The following is a 12,329-nucleotide window of genomic DNA, read 5'->3' on the forward strand; positions in this document are numbered from 1 at the left end:
AGCATAAAATAAACTGATTAATATGGTTGGATTTCAGAGTACAAATATAACACTGCATGGGCCTACATATAAACATGCACAGGAGCACACAAACTCTTCAGCGCGACAGCAGCTGGTCACATGACCTGTTGCCCCACTTTGTTTTACAGTAATTAGTCTAAGGACCTACACTATCTACAGTGTATCCTCAATTTTCTTAAACATCAAACGCACATATGCACGCCTGGGTGGAGAATGTTTACAATGCTGCATTACATCATCAACGCTGAATATATTATGAAGTGTTTGTCTATGTGTGTGTGTGTGTGTGGTCTTATGCAACATTGAGGAGATTAGTGACAAAACAGGACACAGATGCTAGGGAGCTAGCTGGTGAGTCCTGGGATTTGCCCTCCCCCTCCTCCTCTTCACTCTTAATTTTTCTCACTTTCCTCCTCACTTATCTCCCGTGTACATAATGCATCAATATCTAGTATGGGCCACGTGTATCCATACAGCAACAGAGAATTAACCAGACAAATTACGCCATTAAAGTGTTTTGATTAAAAATTTGAGTGTTGTGATTAAATCAAATGCTGGTTTGATCACTTATCATATTCACTGGTTGAGAAAATATCAAATGCATCTCCTTTTCCCTTTAAAACGGATGCAAATTATAATTATTCATTACCACCCCCATTGAGGTGATCAACGGTGTGGGAATAGTTATATAAGACTGATGCAATTAAATATGACTAACTACGATCATTACATTTAACTTGAGAAAGAAACCTGCAGCGGATATTTCAAAGATTCAAAGATGGAAGGTAGTATGTGTTGACAGGATGTGACAGCTGCACAAAAAAATACCAGTTAAAGAAATTCCTAGACTCAGTACCTTACTTTGAGACAAATGAAATTTTCTTATTAAACAACTGTCATGTCTTCAACACCTTGACAGTAATTATACCTATATAAAAACTACATCAAATTTAAACAACACATTTGGGGTCACAGCACGGTAAATTCAAACTTACAAAGTCCCAACAGGTTGTCTGAAGCAGAGCTGTGACTAATGCAGGAAGTCCACAAATTGTTCTACTTCTATTTATAAATAATATTCATTTTGTATTACTATTACAGTATCCACAGGCTAAATTAGTAAATGAAATAAGTTACATTCACAGTTAACTCATTGGTAAAATAAGTTACATTTAAAATCAATCCATCAGCAAAGCAACTATAGTTTATTTTTCAAGATAACTAGGGCAACACGCTAGAAGCCTGCAGCTTTTCTTGGCGATACCCTCAAAAGAGTGGACACAAGTCTGAGCCTCATCTTTCATGTACACAACATGCACTTACTGTAGAGTACTGATGGAGGCTTGTGGAGGGTTTAAGAGGGATGGATTGTCAAAGGTGTAATTAGAGTTGTGTTCACGCATGTGCCATCTGTTCATAGAAAATCATTATGTCCTCAAGCTACAATTTCTTGGTTATTAAAGCACACAAGGACAGAAGAGATGACAAAAAGCAAAAAGCAAGCTTATTGACAATGAGTTATAGTTACATTATTGTCTGTTTAACAACACTTTAAATTTATGTTGAATACATTTTTTCATTGTCTTCAATGCATAAATAAGACCCCATCCAAAGCCTTTTTGTTAGCCCGATGTAGGGAGAAACAGTAATTGTTAAATAAAATATTTTTTGTTCTTGGTAGACATGATGCAGAGCAGTTCCACTTTTTTTTTTTTAACGTTTGCACTTTTCATTTCAAAGTGTTACAAAAAAATTTCAAGCAAACAATCAAGGGAAACAGCAATATTCCTACTATAGTTTGTGTGGTTCGTATACTTCTTTGTACCAAATAATCTACAAGAGTGGGGGACTAATAACTTGCAAATATGAACACAAATAGAATTGCAAATTGTGAGTCATGCTGACACAAGTTTCAGGCTGCAGAAGAAAGCTCGGGGCTGCAAGGAAACTAGATGCGTACACTTGTCTGTTTGTGACGGTTAACTTTGCAGGGACCTTTCACAACAGACAAAGTCATGGGAAGTTAAAAATAAATGAGGCAAATCTGTTTTGCAAATGGAAACACGACCTGCAGTTTAACAACAGAAAGCAACATCCCTGGAATGTACACGGGCGGCATGTGTGTACATTTTGTACATTCTGGTCTGTCTTATTTTTAAGCTGCACTGGCGTCATGTAGGATCCACCAACAGCTTTATCGTGTATAATCTGACGTGCAGGATTTTTGATGTGATGAATACACTGGTCCAGATGGTGTCCCAGTCATGGCCAGAACCAAACACTTTAATGTTTGGATTCTAGGATGCAGTTGTTACATGTATTTATGAGAATCTAACAGGTGCATCTGTTTCAAAACTCGTAATCATGAGGTCAACAATGTACCCAAGTTAAAGCCCTTAATCCTGTTTTCCAGTAAAAGAGAATCTTTCTTGACAGACAATCGAGGAAATTAACTTCCCAACAAACCAGACAGGCACAACAGATAAAGCATTTATATTTAAACTTCATTTAAAATGTCTCTTTCTAATTGCTTCAATTGCCTTGGCTAAGAGCATGTCACCTGGCTTGGGTGCACCAGGGTAACAAAAAAATGACTACATTTGGCAATGAGAGGGGAAAAGAAAGGAGCTTAAATGGGTGTGAGGAAGTGAGCGAGGAAGGCGAACGTGGATGCAGAGAAGACTAAGATAAAAATAAAGTGAGTAAAGCCAGAGCGTGTGTTATTAATGTGTGCACCAGTGTGTTTGTGTTTGTTACAAGCACTGGCATTAGTCCCAGCCGAAGAAACGTTTATGCTGCCAAACTTTTACTCAGGCTTCGTCCATGCCAGGGTCAAAACACAAATGCGCGTGCACACACGCACGTTTACACACACAAACACACACACACACATGGGGACGTTACATGATATTAGAAGGGGAAACAAGGAAAAGTAATTGTTAAAGAAGGTGAAACACTTAGGGTAATGACCCATGAGACGAAGGTGATGGACAAGCAGGCAGCGATGACTGCATTTGTAGCAAAAACAGATGAAGATGACGATAGAGTGGATATAGAGGAGCAGAGAGAGGTAGAGAGAGAGAGGGGTAGAGAGAGAGAGAGGGGTAGAGAGAGAGAGAGAGAGAGAGAGAGAGAGAGAGAGAGAGAGAGAGAGAGAGAGAGAGAGAGAGAGAGAGAGATGGAGCGGGAGGGGAGGGAGGATCACTGCAAGCATGTGAGGAACAGAACGCAAAGGAGAGAGCAAAGAGATCGGCAAAGACTCACAGAGGACTAAAGGATTATTAGAGATGTGAGCAAACAGACGAGGACAATCAAGGGACTGGAAAAGACAAGGAAAACATCAAGTAAGTCGTGTGTGTGTTCATTGTACGTGTGTTTATGTGCAAATAGAATCAAATAGTCTAGCAACCCTCTGTGGAGCCTTTTCCAGTCCACAGTCAGATCATTGTGGACATACAAGCAGGTATTTGAAAGGAGGTGATGGGCAAACAGGCACCACAGAACCAATGAGACCACTAAAACAAACAAAAACAATCAAACAACGTGAAACTCTATCGAGAGTGCATTTTGCCGCACAGCTCTTCAGATGTGACAGCTGTGCATCTTTGCGTAATTTTCTTCAAGTAATAGTAACTACACAGGCACGGGGACCAAATGCATCCACCCAAGTAACCTGTACCTTTCTGTATTCGTGACAATTAACACTTTTACACTCTGCAGTTCCAGATGTTCCCGACCGACTACGTGTGTGAGTCAAAGAGGCAGAGCGGCTCAGCTGATTGCTATTAAAAGCCCATGTGCCAATCGTTCTAATATGGGATTATATTGCAGGGCAATAACCCTCCTCTCATACACTAATGCTGGGCCTTTGCTGCAGGCGGAAAGATGAGAGTCACAAAGTCAGCTTGCATGCATTTTCAGGAATAAGAGAACCAAAGCAGTTCATTTCTGTCGCTCAAGTTCCACTCTGCACTCCTGTAACTCCTGTGGGGCTAATTATTGGAAGCTGTGTGGACCTGCAGGTCCTAAAAGATGCCAAGGGTGCAAACGTACCAGTGAGGGTAACAGCCTTGCTTGTGTACCATGGTGGAATCTCTGAAATTGAACGTAATTTGTTTTTGGACATACTCATTTGTTGAGTTTTACCATGGAAAATAGTGAAAATGGAAATAATTAGTTTAAGAGTTTAACTACAACCATGATTAAACTTTTATTGATCCACAAAAATGTTGTGCCAAGATGAGTTCTGTGGCAGATTGAATTTAAAAATATAATGTTTCCCTTTTATAATGTAAAAATAAGTTAAATACGTAAAATTAAAAATGTGAAACGCAAATACAACCTGATTTATTCACTGACTTGAAAAATGTGAGTGAACGCACGCATGCACGTACGCACGCAGAAGAGCACCACAGGGCATTCAGACTGCTGGAAAATACAAAGGGGAATGAGCAGAAGAAGCTAGGCTAACAGTTATCTTATTGTCTATCCTATAATTATAATTCCACTTGCTTTTCTTTTTGTGTCAGGTAACAGACCAAGTTTAAGATTGATTCCGTCTTGGCTATCATTCTGTTTCATGTCACAATCATGGAGTCTGTGGCTCAATTGAGGCTTGAGAGACCACACATGAGGATTTGCGATGGTAAATACTGAATAGGTTCAACATTTACAATTATCAGCCCCAAGAGCTCAGATAATGCCAATCTGTGTTATCATGTAAAACTCACTCAACACACCCATACTTTAATCAATCAGGATCATCTTTTAGATATAAATAATTAGGCCTTGGCTGATTTTGGGCACAAGATAAGGAATGTTTTAATTAACAATTGGTGCGATCGTCAATGTGTGGAACCCACTTTGGAGCTTTTTCTATGAGACTGTATAATGATAAATTCTTTGCTTTCTTCAATCTTTTTTTTTTTTTCTTTTTAATCCAGAAAATACCGATTGGGCTACTAAACCCGCAACATATTTATGCAAAATAAAATACAAATAAAAACAGTAAAATGCGAATAAACACTGAATACGGTACTTGCAATTAGGTATTTCTTCAACAATATAGTTGCCCATCAAAAACGTTCTAATAATAACGCAGAATGTAAAGATTGGGATATTGCAGTCCGTCATCAACATTCTTATCATTCAGACTCGCAAACAAACACAAACTCACAAACTTTGTCGGTTGCACCTAATTTGATGTAATTTAGAAGATTGCTGCTTTGACAATTTACTTTCTCTCACGGGTAAATAACCACGCAATATATCTCTCGATTCATCAATCTATCAATATAGAATATATCCCGCACCACTGAATAATCATTGAAGATACTCTAGTGCCAAAAAACAGGGAGAGTTAATCATTTGATGTCAATATACAACATCACGGGAATTGAACTTCGGACTTTGTATGGGAACGAGGGTGAAGATGTATGAGGAAGACAGCCAGGTTGATGATGGACAGGCTGAAGACAACATGCAGACAGTATGAGTGATAAGTCAGTGCAAAGATAAGAAGATGGAGTGAGAGAAAAGAGCAGCAAGCAATGGATGTACATGGACGTGTATGAGCTCCAGCTGTAAGAGATGAGCAGAATGACTGGCCCAAGAGAGGTAAACTCCAAGTCTTAGTTGTCCTCACTAAAGCAGCACACCTCAAGCAACAAATCGATTCCATTGGTAGATGAATTTGTCAAAAATTTGCATTGCTTTAATATATCACTCCTTCTCTGCTTGTATAGGTTGCTAATGACTCGTAAAAAAGTGTCACTCATAAATCAGAAGAAGACATACTTTTTCTTCCTGTGTGGACCTTGACTCGATTGACATGTCACTATGAATTACATCCCGTTTAGCATGAGAACAAAAAGCTGCAAAAAGACTGGCTGAATTTCCTTGATCAAAGAGATGACAGGAGCGAGTACCCACTGAAAATTGAAATAGTGTAAGGGATCAATTGTATTCATTGATCATTCAATGAATGATCAATGAATATGGACCAAATTCTATGGCTCTCGTCTTCATTAGGGTCACGGGTGAGCTGGAGCCAGGGTACACCTTGGACTGGTGACCAATCAATTTCTGGCCACATATGGATACCCAATCACGTTAGCAACAGAATGTTCAGCCCAGTTGAACTCTGCTGTCAAATAGGAAAAAGAAAAGAGAACTTTGTGATCTACAATATTCGCAAGCAAATGCTGAAGTAATACAAAATAGCCATAAGCGTGTATTCCTAATTTGTGAATACTGATTTATGTGCATTAACAAAATCCAATCGCAATTTTCTTCTCCTACTAATTTTATCTTCACGTGTGCATTCTCCACGTTTTTATCAATTGTGATCTCAAAATCAAACAAAATAATGATGATGATTAATATTTTTTCCATAGTGGCCTAACCCTACTGAAATTGCAAATGCACGATACAAATGATATTTCACGCTTAATAATAGCCCTGTGATTGGCTGGCGACAGTCCAATGTACACCCTTCCGCTCGTCCGAAGTCAACTGGGGTAGAATTCTGTTCACCCGTGACTGTGAGGAGGATAAGCTTTGTATATAATGGTTGAATGCACTTTATTATATTGTGGAACCCCACCTTGACAAGAATCCTAAAATTGAATTTCTTGTTTACATCATGCCACATCCCACCACAAAAATCAAACATCAGTCAGAGTTGTGTAGTACAGTAATTTACACGCATACTAAAAACTATAGGGAAAAAAAACTACAGCCACAGCTACAATGAGAAGCTACCTGGGAAAAAAAATAAATTAATTACAGCAAGTGAAACAAAGAGACTGAGCAAAATTAGAATGTAAATTCACCATGAAACTCCAAATTACATTTTCTATTACTGCGATGGATTTTGAATGTGTAGTGATGATATTTTTCCAGCTAACTTGAAAAAAGAGAAAAGAGTTAATTTTGTCACACACTGCTTCAGTGGCAACTTTTGGGTTTAATTAGGTCGGCCCGGCTGACATGTTTGTCTTTTTGCATGATTCGTAGATTAGCTTTGGTGACATCTGGCTCTTCAGCTGAGAAGCTGATTGAAGCACATTGTCCCTTAAAATTACAGATGCGTCCAATTAAAGTTAACAGCAAAAAGGAGCGAGGAAGAAAACAGCCGGGTTGGTGTTCTGCTCGCTTTGTTTTTGCTAGTTACTTTTTCTGAGGTGCCAGCATCATAACACTTTCGATGAAATGTTGCAAAAGATAAAGTTGGGATCAGGCAGAAGACCTACATGTGCAGAATCATAACTTTCCAATTCTCAGCAGAAATGTATACAATTCAATGAGAAAATGATGAGAACTGCAGAAAATATTAGAAATAACACAGAAACGTCTTCTTAGTACTCATGCTAAAATAGCCATTATCATATTAAGTTATGCATGTGTTGTCAACAATAAGCTTGGTCTTTCTTTGGAGACAGAACAGTCATCACGTCCCTCTTGAATGTGTTTGAAAAGAGTTACATTCAGACAAGGATCTGTGCAGGGATCAGGTCTCGCTTTGTGTTGTTGGCTTTCATAAATATGCAAAGAAACCTCTGGTGAGAATCTTGCAGGTTTATTTGGATTCATTTGAAGAAGACCCTCAAGGCTATTGCCAATGGGGCTGTATCTTAATTTTCTGTTTCTACAATCTTCAAATCTTAGAAACAAGTGCGCTGATTTGAATCAAGAGGGATTTTCTCTGCAGTTCTTGGTTTCAACTGACATTTTTACAGTTGCAAAGTCACCCAAATGTGTAGTAGGACCCCCCTGTATTAAGATTGCATCAATATCATCAAAGTGAAATGATCCATAACATGAAATGCAAAAAAAATATCAACGTGACTACACCACCCAAAAGGCGATGAGCCTCAACAAAGTCATAAAGTATTTACTGTCTTCTGAATGTGAGGCTTTGAGGATGAAGGAGCCAAAAGTGTAATTACAGGGCACTAATGCGAGTCTCAATCCGACGCACACTTACACGTTCACACACATACACGTGCACGCAAGCGCACATTAACACACGCACACGCATCAATCGCCTGTTGAATAATTGACCTCACCTTGAGACGACATGGAACATGATTCGTTGGTGCAGCTAGCACTCTGTTACAAGTGTAGTAGAGTGTGTGGCCATGCACTTAAAAACAGCCCCCCCCTTCCCCACTTAATCTAAAAAAACAGCGGCATACCAAGCCATGAAGATGAACTGAATAACACAGAATTTAACAATCGCAAACGAATTACAGTGGTTGACTGTCTCTCACACAACCACTAACTTACTACCACAAGGAAATGTGACCAGAAATATTTCTAGTGGAGTTTTAAAGTACAAATGATAACATTTAATTCGGGGAAAACACAGAACAAGCAAAAGTGACAAATGTGTGAACAAACAACCACGGTGGAACTGATACAGTGGCAATACGGGGGAGGAGGAAAAAAAAATAATTAAGTGAAAGCGTCTGATAACATGACACCATTTGCTAACATACAAAGCCTTCAGGAGTGACAGCTCCTTCAACTTCTTTATTTTCTTTTTTGTTTTCTTTTCTGTTCTTCTTTTGTGGCTTCTGTAGCCACAATTTTTACTACTAGTTTCTTGTGCATCGGATTAGATGCAAATATGTTATGCTAAGCTGTTGTTGTTGTTTTTTTGCATTTTAAAAGCCTGTAGTTTTTATGCTAATTCTGCTATTTGAACCCTTTTCGACCTCAACCTTGACTAAAGCCCCCGGTCCATCTGAAGACAAACAGCCCAAAAGAATGATGATGCAACCATCATGCTTCAGTTTGTGTATGGTGTTGTATTGGTGATGAGCAGTAAAAATTATGGAATGTTTTGGCCAAAAAGTACACAGAAATATTTATTAAACCAAGTGATTAGTTACATCAAGGACAAAGATGTTCGGAATGTTATTGGCATTGGGTTCATTCATTGAGTTTGACATAGAAGACATGCTTTCAGTCAGACCAGATTTGTGAAGTTTTAGTTTTTGGGCTTTTTTTCTGGCTTTTCTACAATTTCTGTACTTTAACAAAACAAAACAATCACTCACTGTTTTGTTATTTGATTGCCAATTGAAAATGGAAAGAACAAACACGTTCAGATTTCTGCCCAACTCTAATAAATTGTTCAATGGTTACATCGCTCGGTGTGCGGCAGGCTTACTGGTCGAAAGAAACTCATCCTAATATATTTCATCTTTGCCAAAAGCCAAAATGTTTATACAACCTAAGTGCCACACAAGAATGCAGAGACACACACACGCACACACAGACGCGCGCGCACACGCACGCACGCACACACGCACGCACGCACACATGCACGCGCGCACGGGCACACACACACAAGCATGCACAAGCACATGCACAAGCATATGCTCACACAGACCTCTGGCCTGTGCACTGCAGACAATTGGCAAGAAGCACAAACATAGCAACTGGCAAATTAAATTCACAGCATGTAGAAACGGATTTCAGTAAATTGAAAAAGACGCCGCTCAAAACTCGGTGTTGTGTTAAAAGGTTATGTGTGTGTTCATGCATGTGTGTCTTTAATAACAGATGGAAGCATATACTTGCATTGCGAATTGATTACTCGCAAGTGCGGCTTTACAAATCTCCCTTATTTACGTGCATGCTTTTATGTTTCCCCCTTTTCTGTCTTTCGTCTTCAGACAATTCTTCCTGTCACTTTTAGAGATTTCGACTTGGGAAAATTGGCCTTTCCATCTCTTACCCTGACATCCGTACATTACTCTCATCTCATGGACTATCAATCCATCTTCCTCTGTTCTCTCGCCTCTTATGCTGCTCACAACTTCTTTGTGACTCCCTATGCTGCTGTTACCCTTGCGGTCCTCATTTGTCGCCTCCTCATTCGGCCCCTCCCATCCCCCTCGGGCAACAGCATTACCTCCCCTCCTCCTCCACGCTCATTTTTCACCATCAGGGGTATGGATGCGGGTGAACTACAAGCAGAGGATCAGAGTATGTACGTGAACAACAATTGAAAGCATGACAAAGATTTGGAAAAGTGGCTGGTGAGCAGGGAAAAATAAACACAAAAAGATTGGCAAGTGGCAGCAGTCGAAAGTTGCACTCAAACATACCACAAAGGCAACAGTTTGCTGTTTGTCAAAATTGCAAGCAGATATCCAAACATCTGTGCCTGTTGAGATCTCAGTTTCTGATAAGGGGAGCCTACACACATAACAATAACAGAGTCAGCAAGAACCGGATTTTCAATTAAAAATGACGAGGCACGATAGCAACAATTAAAAATTACCAAAACGCTAGCAGTTAACCAAGCCTCTATCACTTCCTCAAAGGACTACTTTTTTTCTTGCTTGTAACACAGACCGGTCTTGGTAGTACAACAGACATCTGAGTCAGAGGAGGAGACTTTTACTTGTTGGTGGAGATATTGACATGAGTGCTGGCCATTTATATCCCCCATGTGTGAAGTCTCTCACATTTTAAAAACTGGAAAAATGTTAAAAATTGGAATGTATGTCATCCACTTCACGCACAAAATTTCAACGAGATCCGTGCACATGAAAAGAAAAACAAGTGTTACTTCTGCAGACAGAATATGAATTCAATGTTACCACTACGTACTGTAGCTAAAGCCAACAGTTTTGAATCAGCTTTTGTAGTGGAACCATTAAAGATTGTGCAGATTTGCCAGTTTGTGACCTACTTATGTGTGGTTTAAAAATATGCAGCTGCTAGTTGAAATGGGACTGGCAACCAGTCCATGGTGAACTCAGCCACTCGCCCAAAGTCCTGGTCCTATGTGAGGAAGGATGAATGCATAGAAAATGGATAGGGTGGGTGAGTAGTTTGAATCATATTTGCGTGACTAAATGGTGCTGACAAGCACTGCTAAGGAGGAGGGGGAGATGTAATGCTCACTTACACACATATCGAGTGTAGTATATAAACAGCTGGTGACATTGAATCTGGTGTGGCTGCAGTTTGGAGAAACAAATTGTCGGAAATGAAATGAAGTGAAATTGCCTTCAACAGACTATGCCGGAATCACAAAGCAAACACTGGAGTATACATTCTTAAATATGCAGACACTTGCTGTCAATACACTCACAATCTCATACACAAACATTGTCTGGCTCACTTGTCTCACTTGCAGGAAGATTATCACCTGCAATTTATTTTCCACTTCTCTTTCCTCTACACACTGAGGTTTGTCTCAAATTTAGATTTATCATGCAATCATCACACACAAACACACAGATGATGAAAAAATTACTGGTCAAAACCTGTTTGCATATTTCAGAACCAAGGCTACACACACACAGAAACTCAGTGGTCAAAAGCTGTTTGTACATTTCAGAACCAAGGCTAGTCCATTGTACCTTTTTAAACAAAGTTAATAATGAATGGTAGGATATTGAGAAGTCCCTGAGCCAAACACGTTAATGTTATTAATTTATTAAGCGAAAATGCAGGAATGTTGCTGAAGTTGTGTGATGCTGACTCCCACAACGATGCCACTTGCCAAAGTCAGCAACACCTTTGAGTTTTACATTTGACAAAAACCACAATGGTACAAAACACTCACTGTTGTCAGAGCTGTTTCATCAAACCTAAATAGAATCACTTCTATTTGTGAACAAATCGGAACTTGGAAGAAATCACCACGGACAAAACCTTAATCTAATGTAATGTTAACAGGCCCCAAAATAAAATAAATGTGTTTTTTTTGTTTTTGAGACGGTCAGGAAAGACCGCTAAAAAGATGTTTTCAATTTGTCCAATAATTTACATTATCTTATGCTTTAATTTAACTATATAAAATGTTTTGGCAGCATGTTGACGTAGTGGTTAGCAAGTCTGCCTGCCTGTCACGTCTAAAGCGTCTGGCCTCGGGCTGCCTATAACAAGTGTGCAAGTGAGCAACTATGAATGGTTGTCTCAATTTGCCATGCAACAGAGTGACGTCGAGTCTGGGTGTACCTCACCTCTCTCCCAAAGTAAGCTGGACTGTAGCTCACCCCCAACCTCAATCTATTTACAACAGTATTTCTAATTCTTTGATTACCCTGTCTAGCTTTACTGAACACAAAGCGTGAATGTAAAGTGAGCATTATTATCTTAGAAAGGGTACATCATATTAAATACAACTCCTGTTGGAAGTGTAGCTAATGAATTGGTCTTTTTCAGTTCTTGCAGAAGATAAAGCTCTGTTTCTATCACCCACCTGCTGATCTAATAAGAGCTTGACAGACTCTTATTGATCCGGCACCGCAGCCACGTTTGAGGCTCATGGACGGTGC

The 12,329-nt window shown here is 39.4% G+C and overlaps 1 protein-coding gene across 5 annotated transcripts in view; it reads right to left on the bottom strand.

The window, feature by feature from the left end:
* dock2 (dedicator of cytokinesis 2) overlaps positions 1-12,329 on the bottom strand; it is a 116,342-nt gene that overhangs the window by 17,592 nt on the left and 86,421 nt on the right. The gene's annotated exons all lie outside the window — the stretch shown is intronic.

Source organism: Syngnathus leptorhynchus, chromosome 2 (assembly GCF_054491065.1).
Source record: "Syngnathus leptorhynchus isolate UIUO chromosome 2, UIUO_Slep, whole genome shotgun sequence".
Classification (NCBI taxonomy): domain Eukaryota; kingdom Metazoa; phylum Chordata; class Actinopteri; order Syngnathiformes; family Syngnathidae; genus Syngnathus; species Syngnathus leptorhynchus.